Below are 12,074 nucleotides of genomic sequence, written 5' to 3'. Positions count from 1 at the left end.
TGCAGTGGGGCATTAGTGGCCAATGCAGCACATGTTGCTGCTGATATAGTTGAGTGAGCCATTATTCTTACTGGAGGCGTTAGTTTTTGTGATGTGTATGCCATACAAGTTCTGATCCATCTGGATAGGGCAGCTGATGACTCCTTCTTGCCTATGGAAAATGGGTGGAAGGAAACGAACAAGGACTCTAATTTACAAATGGGTTCTGTTTTAGCAATGTATACTTTGCCCTATGGATATCTAGTGAATGACATGCATGCTCAGCAGGTTGTTTTTGATTGGGACAAAAAGTTGATAGCACTAACTCTTGTTGCTGGTGAAGGACTAAGTAAACTTTAGGTATAAAAACTGGGTCTATGTGCATAATTTCTCAATCCTTTTGGAGTATGCACAGATTATTGGAAACAGAAAGAGCTCAGAAAGTCATCTTGCTGAGGTAATGGCTACTAGGAAGATCACCTTGTAAGATGATTGTCAGAGTGGAATATCCTTTTAGAGGTTTGAAGGGAGGATTGTAATGCTGTCAGTACAGTGTGTAGGATCCAAGTTGGGAATTCATGTTGGATAGGAGGGCTGGACGGCACTGCTCCCCTTAGGAACTGTTTCTAGTAGGGATGAGAAACTGTGGACTCTGAGGAGGATGCAGATAATACTGATGTTAGAGCAGATGCCTGACATTGCAGTGTGTTTGGTTTTAATCCCATCTGGAGACTGTCCTGTAGGAAGGGCAGTGCTTCCACCAGGTCTGCTTTTGCAGAGTGTATTCTTTTCTTTGTGCACTACATAAATTTTTTTTACTAAGAGTATCAATTGATGTGAATGGTGGGAATTTTTCTTGATGCCAGTATTGTTGTAACTACCTCAAGAGGTAGGCTCGCTTTCAGAAGATGCTCAACTTCCACAGTCAGTCTTAACCATCCAGGGTCTGGATGATACAGAGCATTCTGAGTCAGGAAGTGCTCGCGTGCTGGCAGAGTACACAGTGATTTGATGACCATCTGTACAATCTCTGAGAACCATGGTCTTCTGGGCCAGAATGGGGCTATGAGGACAATTGATACTTTCCCCTGATGCACCTTCTTGAGTATTCATGCAAGCAAGGATGTTGGTGGAAAGGTATACAGAAGGCCCTTGGGCCATGGACAGTATAGTGTGTATCTTCCACTGACAGGGACAGAAACATTACGTAGAACCTATTTAGCTGATGGTTTGACTTGGATGCGAAGAGGTCCATGCACCTATTTCTAAACTGATGTTGCAGTTTCTTGAAGATGGTTGGGTTGAGCTGCCACTCCCCAGGCATTAGTGTTTTGCAACTCAGCCAATCTGCCTGAACATTGTCAGTCCCCCCAAAAATGCTCCGTGACCAGCAATCCCAAGTCCCTCTTTGCCCAGAACAGTAGGAGAGTGGCTTCCGCTTATATGAGGTGCAATCTCATGCCTCCTTAGTGATTGTCAATCAATCAATACCTTGGTCGTGGTATTCTCAGTTTGAATATTCACATGCCTTAGGTTCAGGGAAGGTACGAAATGTTGCAGTGATGACTAAATTGCCCTCATTTCCATCCAATTTATGCTTCTGTCGCTTCCGTTGCGTCCAGATGCCCTGTACTGTGTTTCTTCAATGTGTTCCCCAGCTTATGAGGCTGGCATCCATTGTTACCACTTTTCAAATCGGTTATCTCAATGACATGTCTCTTTGTAGACTGCCCATGTTCAGCCACCACTTGAGAACTGAACAGAGTTGAAAGATCAGTCATATGTGCCTGTGACAATTGGAAGAAATGAGTTATTGGAATGATAAGTGTCTATTGAAGTGGTCTGGTGTGGAATCTTGCCCGTGGTGTGACCTCTACCATAGAAATGAGCATTCCTAGTACTGTGGCTAGGATCATTACATCTTCCAATGACTTACTAAACTGGACTGCTGCTTTGATCTCGTCCATTCCAGCGAGAGGGAGAGAGTTTCTTTCTTGATATCTGTTTGGGCCTCTACGTGTTGCATGCACCAGGACACTGGAGGCTACTATTTTATATTTATTAGGAATCCATGGTCTTTCAAGGTGGCCAGGGTGATGTTCAGGTCTTGGTATGCCTCCTGGAGGGAGGGTACTAAGATTAGTATGTCATTGTGATAAGGACACAGATGTATTTTTTCTTCATGCAAGTGAGCTATTGGTGTCACTATTATCTTCATGAAAACCCGATGCTAACCCAAACAGAATTGCCTTGTATTGAAAGTGTTGATCTACAGAGGCAAAGCACAAGAACCAGCAGTGCTTGGTGTGTATGGGCATGTGCAGATATGCTTCTGTCAGGTTTAAAGAAGCCATGTATCTCTGAGGCTGAAGTGCCTCTCAAATTGAGTTCAATGTTTTCATTTTGAATTTGTGATTCATTAGGAACCTGTTTAGTATTTCAAGTCCAATACCAACCTTCAAGCACCTCCTTTCTTCAGCATGATGAACAGCAGTGAGTAAGATGCCTGAGAACCTGTGTTCTGATGGCACACATTCTATTGCTGCTATCTGAATAGCATATTCTATTGCTGCTGACATCAGGTCCTGTCTCTACTGACTTGGGGGGAGCAGTGATACAAAGAACTGGCCTGAAGGTGAGGATGGGAATTCTATTCTGTAACAATAGTGTATTGTATCCTTGATTCATTTGTCTGACATTGTGGATTCCCATCTGTGGAAGTACTTCATTAGCTGTCCCCCTACTTCAGGGCATGAGTCAGAAGTTCTTTTGGTGTTTTCCACCTCTAGCAATTGTGTTATTGGGAAACTTGTTTGGATTTTGTGGTTCACTGTTCTGGAACCTTGGGTGCCATCAAAATGGTCTGTAGGATCAGAAATCACAAAAGTCTTGGGTCCTGATTTAAAAACATGAGGGACAAAAGGAATGGAAGCTCCTTAAGGTGCACTTATCTTTCTTTTGGTTTCTATTCTGCATCGCCTTCTTCTTGTCCTTGGTTTGTACTAATATGTCTTTCAGTACTTCATCTTCTGTCAGCTTTTGTAAAGCGGCCTGCCACTCCATCTTGATGTTTCTTTATTAAGCTGGGTACTCACACTACTTTCTCTGTTGGCTTGGGGTCTGGTAACACTGCTACTCTAGGGGAAGTAATAGGTGTAGGCTCAGGGGTAGGTCCCTTTAATTTTAGTACTATTAATTTATTGATTTAATTCTAGCCTTCTTCAGTAATGGTCTAAAATGAAAATCTTGAAATAAGCATGTAGAAATGGTTTCCTCCACATTCAAATCCTCACTCCATTTCTCCTCTTCTGTCTCTGGAACACTACCTCCAATGTCCTCCAGTAGTGGGTGTGTTGATGTGGATGTTAATGGGCTTGTTCTCACATGATCCCTAAGGATATTATAAGTGGCCAAGGAAAAATGTTGATTTGCCATATTGTGGGCATTGTAAATAACTGCACATTGTTGGAAATAATCTGCTGATTAGTGTTCAAATTAGTCAAGGTCATGTTAGCTGATAATAAAGATTGCATTTGATTGGGTACACCCTGATAGTCAACACCCACATTAGTCATTGACATGTTATTAGATAATAACTGTTGACATCTCAGCCATTAAGGCTTCTTTTAGCTGACTGAAGAATAAAGGGTTAAATGACACATTTTTTATTGTTGTACCATGTTATGTCTCGAGGTGGCAGCAGAAGGACCAGACCCTCCCAAAGTCATGTAGCATTGTATTTATATATTGAACATAAGAACATAAGAACATAAGAAGAGCCTGCTGGATCAGGCCAGTGGCCCATCTAGTCCAGCATCCTGTTCTCACAGTGGCCAACCAGGTGCCTGGGGGAAGCCCGCAAGCAGGACCCGAGTGCAAGAACACTCTCCCCTCATGAGGCTTCCAGCAACTGGTTTTCAGAAGCATGCTGCCTCTGACTAGGGTGGCAGAGCACAGCCATCACAGCTAGTAGCCATTGATAGCCCTGTCCTCCATGAATTTGTCTAATCTTCTTTTAAAGCCATCCAAGCTGGTGGCCATTACTGCATCTTGTGGGAGCAAATTCCATAGTTTAACTATGCGCTGAGTAAAGAAGTACTTCCTTTTGTCTGTCCTGAATCTTCCAACATTCAGCTTCTTTGAATGTCCACGAGTTCTAGTATTATGAGAGAGGGAGAAGAACTTTTCTCTATCCACTTTCTCAATGCCATGCATAATTTTATACACTTCTATCATGTCTCCTCTGACCCGCCTTTTCTCTAAACTAAAAAGCCCCAAATGCTGCAACCTTTCCTCGTAAGGGAGTCGCTCCATCCCCTTGATCATTGTGGTTGCCCTCTTCTGAACCTTTTCCAACTCTAGAATATCCTTTTTGAGATGAGGCGACCAGAACTGTACACAGTATTCCAAATGCGGCCGCACCATAGATTTATACAACGGCATTATGATATCCGCTGTTTTATTTTCAATACCTTTCCTAATTATCGCTAGCATGGAATTTGCCTTTTTCACAGCTGCCGCACACTGGGTCGACATTATCATCATGCTGTCCACTACAACCCCGAGGTCTCTCTCCTGGTCGGTCACCGCCAGTTCAGACCCCATGAGCGTATATGTGAAATTAAGATTTTTTGCTGTTGTTTGATGTTGTTGTACACCAAGTTGACCACAAGGAGTTGCATGTTTTGCCTCTCCTCCTGTTAAGCCATTGATTGGCTCTTTTTGCAAGCTTTGACTAGAGGACAGCTGAGAGATTAACACTGGGCTCAAGCGGCTGTAGCAGACTATGACCAGAGAAGACTCGATACAATGTAAAGCAGACACCATTGAACTGATAGAAGCCGATTGAGCACCTGTATTTGTGGGAAAATTTAAATGGGTCTGCCAGTCTAGAACTGGTTTGGGCTCCTCCTCTGCTTCTGATAATTCTTTGTCACTAAGAAGCTGAAGGTGAACCTTTGCTGTTAATTTACTTTTTTCCTTGTTTTGCTGCTGGTGCAGAAATGCAGTAGTTCTGGTCTGTTTCTCTGCCAGCTGACACTGCTGCTACTGTGAAGCCATTTGGGCTGGTTAGCACCAAGGGAAGGCCCATCAATGACTCCACTACTGTGTGGGCTATTTTGTACTGCCTGCACCAGGAGGTTAGAATTTATATGGCAGATGCTACTTTTTGTGGAATCACCGCCTTCTTTAATACATGCTGAGGTTTCTTTCTCCCAGCCCTTCCAAGTCCTCACTTGGTCTTGGAGGAGAGTCTAGCTGCCATTTTTGTACTGTTCTTAGTCATTGTTAATGAATTCTAATCAGACTCACATGTAAAGTAAGCAATGTTTTTAAAAGTGAAAGGGTCACCATGTAAGGGTAAGTGGTTTAAGTGGGAACAGATTAATCAATTAGGTGATAATCAAGATAACAATTAATTGTCTGGTAAATCAGTTGATTAGTGGTTGGGAAAGATGATTGGGTAATAAGATAATAAGGATGAATTAAAATGTTAGGTACAATAAATCAATTAGTTATGAATTAATCAGGGGAAAACCTTCAGAGCTTTAAAAGAAGCTGTAAGAAATCCCGGAAGAAATAGCAGTACGTTTTGTAAGTTAAAATATTACAGAGATAATCAGACTCAGAGACAGACATACACCCTTCCACTATTCAGACTCACACACTGCCAATCAGACTGTGAGTGTGCCAGAAGAGTGCCAGTGAAAACTGTCCTTTTCAAGCGAAGCTCCAGGCGAGAGACTACCCAGAAGCAATCTGGAGCTATAACAACCCACTTGTTGTCCTAGTGCTCACTTGAGAAGTACTTTGCTACAACAAGATGTAGTGATGGCCATCAACTTGGTTTTAAAGGGGGATTAGACAAATTAATGGAGGATAAAGCTATCAATGGCCACTAGCCAGAGCCAGAATATAACTATTGCAGGGGAACACAAGTGAGGAGTGTACTGTTGCACTCATGTCCTGTTTGCAGGCTTCCCATAGCTTGGCCACTATGAGAAGAGAATGCTGGACGAAATGGGCCTTTGACCTGATTCAGTAGGGTTCTTTTTATGTTCTTAATTTGTGTGTTTTAAATTACCTTATGCATGGAATAATAAAATCTCATTTATGGAAAAGGTATAATGTGAGAAGGAAGGTAGATCTAAGTTTTGGAATTTAGAAAGCCCCCAGAAAGAATGTGCATATTTTCGGCTCAAAGTAGACAGCAATACTCTAAGTGAGGGATCAGCAACCGAAATACCCAGGGCCAAATCCAAACCCCTTAGGAACATCAGCTGGTCCCCCCTCCCTTCCCGTTGCCAGAGGAAGCGGAAGTTTTGTCAGGATTGCACCTGACTCAGATCCAAGGACCAACTCTTCTGAGGAGAACCCCAGTACAACTGAGGACCTGGAGGAACCCACAATAGTCTGAAAGCCACCTGAAGTGCCCCATCTCATGGATATTGCACCTTCCTCCTCCCCAATAACCCCTTGACCACATCCTAAGTCCTGCCTTGATCCCTGATTTTCCCCCTTTGCTCCTCTGACCTGAAGAGCATAGGCAGCAGCAATAGATATGGTAATAAGCCCAGTCCCAGAATTGCCAGAGTAGTGCCTGCCTGGCTGCTAGAAGCCTCCATTACTAGGGGTTTACTCAGGACGGACATGGCTCAGCAGATGACCAGGAAGAGAATCTGGCAGTGAGGATATAGTCTATCAGTCATCTCTGGACCCTTGCTGAATTAACAGCTCCCTGTTGAGCTCCTTAATGTCTAGCCCACTTGCTCAGCTCCATCTCCATCTCCCACACTAGGTGCTGGCTGCTGACAGGTTGTGACAACTGGCGTTGTTGGCAGTCCATTCTGGCAGATGACTTTACTTTAAAACAAGTTACTAACCAGTTATAATTCAATTCAGGTGATACTGGCAAATTACTTACTATGGACTCCAGCATTTCTGTACTTTTCCATGCAAGTTAGCATTCTTTGCTGTTTTATTTTACTCAACATGCATTATGAATGCAAGGTGTAACCAGGTGTTTGGTCCACACAGAAACCAAACGTTTTATTCTTTGTGGGATAGACTTGCAAATCCTGGTTACAGTTTCCTCTTTAAGAACGAGGAGGAAAGCACTCAGCCTGTACAGAAGAATCACAAAAGTGTTAAAACTGGCTAGTGTCAAATGCAAAATGTGGAGATCTTTGTTAGTGTTTTCTGGGCAGAGAGTTCTTCAAGAGGTGTGTGTGTGCATGCATCCATGTACATGTGCAATCCAAGCCAATGTTCATACTCTGCTTTGAAACTAGCCCGTTTCAGCTTTCACCAAAGTCTTTTCAAGTTTAGCACTAGGGTTAGGGTCACAGCATGGTATAGGCATAAGAGGCTTGCATCGCTTATTATCAGTGAGGTTTGGGGCATGATCAAATAGGTGCCAGTGACACTTACCCTTCAATCACCTTCAAGGCCACACTTGACATTTCTAGTTGAGAAAAAGAAGGCATTTCCCCAGCAAAATATGTTGAGTGTTGGAAAAATGTACTACCCTGAAAAAGAAGTGGTTGCTGGAGCAAGACATCTGGATCCAGTGCTACAAGAAAGCAGCTGCATAGGGTTGCCATATTCATTCCCCAAATCTGGGTGGCCTAATTTGCATATTATGTAAATTGTTTGCTAATTATACAAATCATAGTGTGAGTTGAAAAGGGGTTAAGTGCCACTCCTGCTAATTTCCCACTACAAATCACCTTTTTAAAAGTTGCTTTATATAGGCATGAAACAGATGGTTGGCTTTCTTAAATACTTCTGCATATAACATGTATTTGAATTTGCAAAAGATTAAATAAAAATTAAGAGAATTATATATTGTAAGACGTCTTCTGATAAAGTAAACATCAAACGTTAACAAAGGTTGTAGTATCCATCATAATCTCTCCATTTCTTATGCATGGAAATTCCTTACTATATTCTTCTCAGTATGCAATGATTCATTGATTGATTGATTGATTGATTGTCAGGGTGCTTTCAGACGGGCATGGGATCAGTACTGCTCATGTATGCAAGTTTTCTGAAGTGTCACCAGCATCAGAATGCCAGAATGTACATTTTCTCATTTAATCCAGATTTACCTTTTCTATTGAAAATCCAACGTTAAAAAAGCCTGTGGTTAATGAACATGTGCAATATCCAAATGAATGATATTAAGCCCCTATCTGCAAACACCCCTAGTCTTAACACTTTTAGTTGGCATTTTGATCTCTGATACTGATACCACTTTAAACAACAACAGTGCAAAAGTCCCATTGAATTCAGTGGGCTTGAACATTCCCAAGCTTCATTAGTATTTGTTCTGCTTGCCAGTACATTGTTATGATAAAACATTAGAAATTCCTACAGCAAAAAATGGTCCTTGTGGGACTTTATCAGCATCTATTAGTCAATACAGAAAAGAATGTGTGCATGTGTATGGACATAAATGTGTAACAGTAATGTAAGCAGCTCCTAAAAAGGCCATGTCTTAGTTCTGAACAAGTGAGGATAGAAAGGAAGAAAAAATATGCTGAGCAAAGATGCGCAGGAATGATGCCTAGAATGAAATGCATGCATTTTTGTGGCTGAACATTATGTGGGCAAAATACTGACAAGTGAGGTAGGAGGTCACTGGGAAGAAGAAAAGCCTGGAATTGTTACTTGAACAAGAATGGAGAAGTAATTTGTGTATTAGGCCTTAGTATGGCAAAGGGTGCAGAGGGGACTGGAGCATCACCAGCTACATAAAGAAAAGACAGAGACTGAATTCACAGTTAAATGCTTTCCCCATCTTCACTAAAGAAGCTCAAAGATTAGAAGGGATGAGATCACCAAGGAGGAACAAAGACTAAGCCTCTCTCCTAAACAGCTTTCAAGTAGGGATATTCTTTTTAGATTCAATGTTGAATTTTAACTGTATCCATTTAATCTGCCAACTTCTAGAGAGAAATGAAACCCTTTTTGTGCACAGATGTTAAAAAGAAAAGAAAACAGCAGCACAGTTAAGTGCATTTTTAAACTTGGAGATTTATTTTGTTTTAATAAATCTGACACCAGCCAGGGAGAAAGAAAAATGGTGTGAGCCCAGGACAACCAGAAGCATTTTAAAAGTGCTTCATTTTCCCCATAGAAATTTGTCTCTCTTCGGTTTTGAAATCACTCCATGGGCTCATGGGCTCTTCCCCCATCCCATTCCCTCCCCCCAGTCCCTCACCTTTTAATTTTTCATGTATTTTATTTTTTAAAAAAGCGAGCTTGCTCGTTGGGTGTAGTTTTCGAAGCCTTCACAGCCCTAATAAATAAGGAGCACCTGTAAAACAGTAGCTTGACTTAAGTGAATCTGTACAAAGGAAAATATAGAAATACAGTATGTACATAGTGCCCTCAGCACACGATTACTATAAGGCTCTGATCTGATTGGCTTTTAAGACCCTGCCCCCAACTCCTTGAAGCTTGTCCTATCCAAACTGCTTTCTGTTTGCTAATTACAATAGCCTTATAGTAAAAGTGTACTCTGGACATTATAGCGTGAACAATTGCTTTATTCAAGTTAGTAAACAGTTACACTGGATCACAAGGTGATTTGAACATATTTTTATGATTCCCCCCCACATCCCCCCCTTAGTATTTTGTCAGAATGGGATACTCCACAATTGTTTTACCAAATCAGTGCCAGCATACATGCTCTAGTGTTCTTTTGGACTCTTGGCTACAACTATACAAGTGCACACAAGTAAATTCTACCCTGTTATCCTCCACCCACCAACTGAGGATCGAATTGCACATTTCTTTTAACCATGACAGGAGAAAGCAAACAGTGAAACAGAATCATGGGGGCTTTCTTCTCACTTTACCCCTGTGTTTTCATTGGCTTGGCCATACCTTTCTAATTATCATGAAAGGGGTCTGCATCTGGAGAGATTGTCTCACTGGCTTCCTGGATCACTGAAAAACCATCAGAGTTGAAATTTCATCCAAGTCTTTCATAACACCCAGCATATATTTTCCCCAGATAGTTTTACACCTTGAGGGGATCCTTTTTTTCCCTTTTTGGTCTTTAGTTCAACACTCTTGCTCTGTTCCCAAATGGGGTGCTATTTAGGGGAATTGAAAGAGAAAGCGGAGAGGAATAAACATTTACTGAGTTCTCTTGGCATTCAGACTCTGAAAAACCACAGTATAAACTATTCATGCTGCTTCTTACTCTGTCAAATAAAAATAAAAAACCCATAAAAGTGTAACACTGAAAATATGGCAATAAAAAGGATAAAGGTGGCCTTTGCAAAAATAACAAGGGAAAAAAGTATATTAGCCAATAAAATATTCTAATAACTCTTCATTTAAAAGTGCATCATGGGTAAGAGATAGAGATGATTCTGAAGTGTCAATACTCCAGTATAGTCCCTTCACCCCCCTCCCATCAAAAACGCAAATAGGTCCGAAACCATACAATGCAAATCACAATTCTTAGTGTAGCAGCAAAACCACAGCAGTTTTTGGGGAAAAAAATCCATTTCATTGTCCAGCCTCAAATATCTGAACACTGAAGTCAGTGACAAAAAAGTACATACATTGGTCCATGTGGCTTTAGAAATTAGAGGAAAATCCTCCATCGGCAAGAACCCAAAGGGAAAGGGAAAAGGGGAGATGGTAGTCGGAATGCTGAACATACTTCGTGGGGTCCATGATGTGCTTACAGTCTTCTGAGCCAAAGGCACCCAAGGATTTGAGCCTTCCCTCTGAGAGAATTAATGATGGGAAGTGGCTTTGTTTGCTGGACTGTTAACCAGAAGGGGTGGTGAGTGGACCAGCTGGTGATGTTCAGTGAAGTAGCATGGTTTGATCTGCTCCCTTTCTCCATGCAAGTACCCTGTCAAAGTGAGCATTCCTGAAAAAACAACAAAAGACGTGTCAGTGTCTACCTTGCATCATCATGATTCATAAGTGGAAATGTTGCACTCTAGCAGGAACCTAGACATGCCAAATACCATCTGGGAGGGGCACATTTTCAGTTTTACTACTTATGATACTGTGAAGATGTGTCAGCATAACATTAAGCTGTTTTTTTTTGCTATAAGACGGCGGCAGGTAATGAATGGAGAACTTGCAGTGTAAGAAATGAAAGGACAAAACCCACATATTTCCTGCTCCATTTTCTTGAGGAAATGGATCTTATCTTGAGATCTGAAACAACCTTTGGAGCATAGTCTACTAATATCTACTTTATAAAATCCCATTGAAATAACTAGTGCTTGGGACCAGTGATTGGTAGATTATGACCTGAGAAACCAACATAGGCCTTCTTTAAGCCAGTAATGAAACGAAGGTACAGAACGTATATAATTTAGTTTTCCAGACATCTAGAGATACGAATGGCTATGATGCTGAAAGCTATAACATCCAACTCTTAGGTAGGAAACAGATAACAGTTTATAAGATAGTTGGTAGTGGTATGATAGAGGAAACAGGTACCATATTTCTTGTATCATTGTCTGTGGCCAAACAGGTCTGACATATTGATTGAGTACTAAAACATTCTGCAAAACCATATGACCAGATACAATAGTGAGATGAATGTGTTCACCATGAGTAGTGATGCCTATATCATACTACCTTCAGTATTCCAGGGGAAAAACAAACTATACCCTCTTTCTAGACCTACCAATGCTAATTCCACAATTATGCTATCTGCAGTTTGAACCAAACAATCCCCTGCTTCTTCTATTTCCAGAAGCAATTTGTTACTACTGCTGGCTCTCATTGGCTCAGAAATAAACTGAGCTATTCCCCCCCCAAAACCAGGAATTAGCACAGCATATTTCTAAGACAATCCAAATCTGCTCCCCCCAACCAAGGAGAGGGAAACACAGTCTATTGCTGTTCCACTGTGCAGTTTAATGAAGTGATATTGCAGCCAGATATTGTATAAATCAGAATAAGTACCAGGGAAACTAAAGAAACATTAATACCTACAAATATCTTGCATAGAGCAGTTACATCATACCGAAAAAGCTATGCTCCATCCTGTATGTTTTAGTGCTAAAGTGCCAGTGTGATACAGTGGTTAGAGTTTGGATTTAGAC

The 12,074-nt window shown here is 41.4% G+C and overlaps 1 protein-coding gene across 5 annotated transcripts in view; it reads right to left on the bottom strand.

Moving 5' to 3' along the window:
* Nucleotides 1–9,012: 9,012 nt before the first annotated feature.
* Nucleotides 9,013–12,074, bottom strand: part of SOBP (sine oculis binding protein homolog) — a 262,570-nt gene continuing 259,508 nt past the window's right edge. For 3 of the 5 annotated variants that reach the window (XM_061623522.1, XM_061623525.1, XM_061623524.1), the window contains one exon: nucleotides 9,017–10,879. The gene's annotated coding sequence lies outside the window, so the exon portion shown is untranslated. Of the gene's footprint in view, nucleotides 10,880–12,074 lie in introns of all 5 variants that reach the window. The other 2 variants (XM_061623526.1, XM_061623527.1) reach the window with 1 other exon arrangement.

Source organism: Rhineura floridana, chromosome 4 (genome assembly GCF_030035675.1).
Source record: "Rhineura floridana isolate rRhiFlo1 chromosome 4, rRhiFlo1.hap2, whole genome shotgun sequence".
NCBI lineage: Eukaryota > Metazoa > Chordata > Lepidosauria > Squamata > Rhineuridae > Rhineura > Rhineura floridana.
Note: the sequence above shows the minus strand (reverse complement) of the source record. Positions and strands in the feature narration are given on the sequence as shown.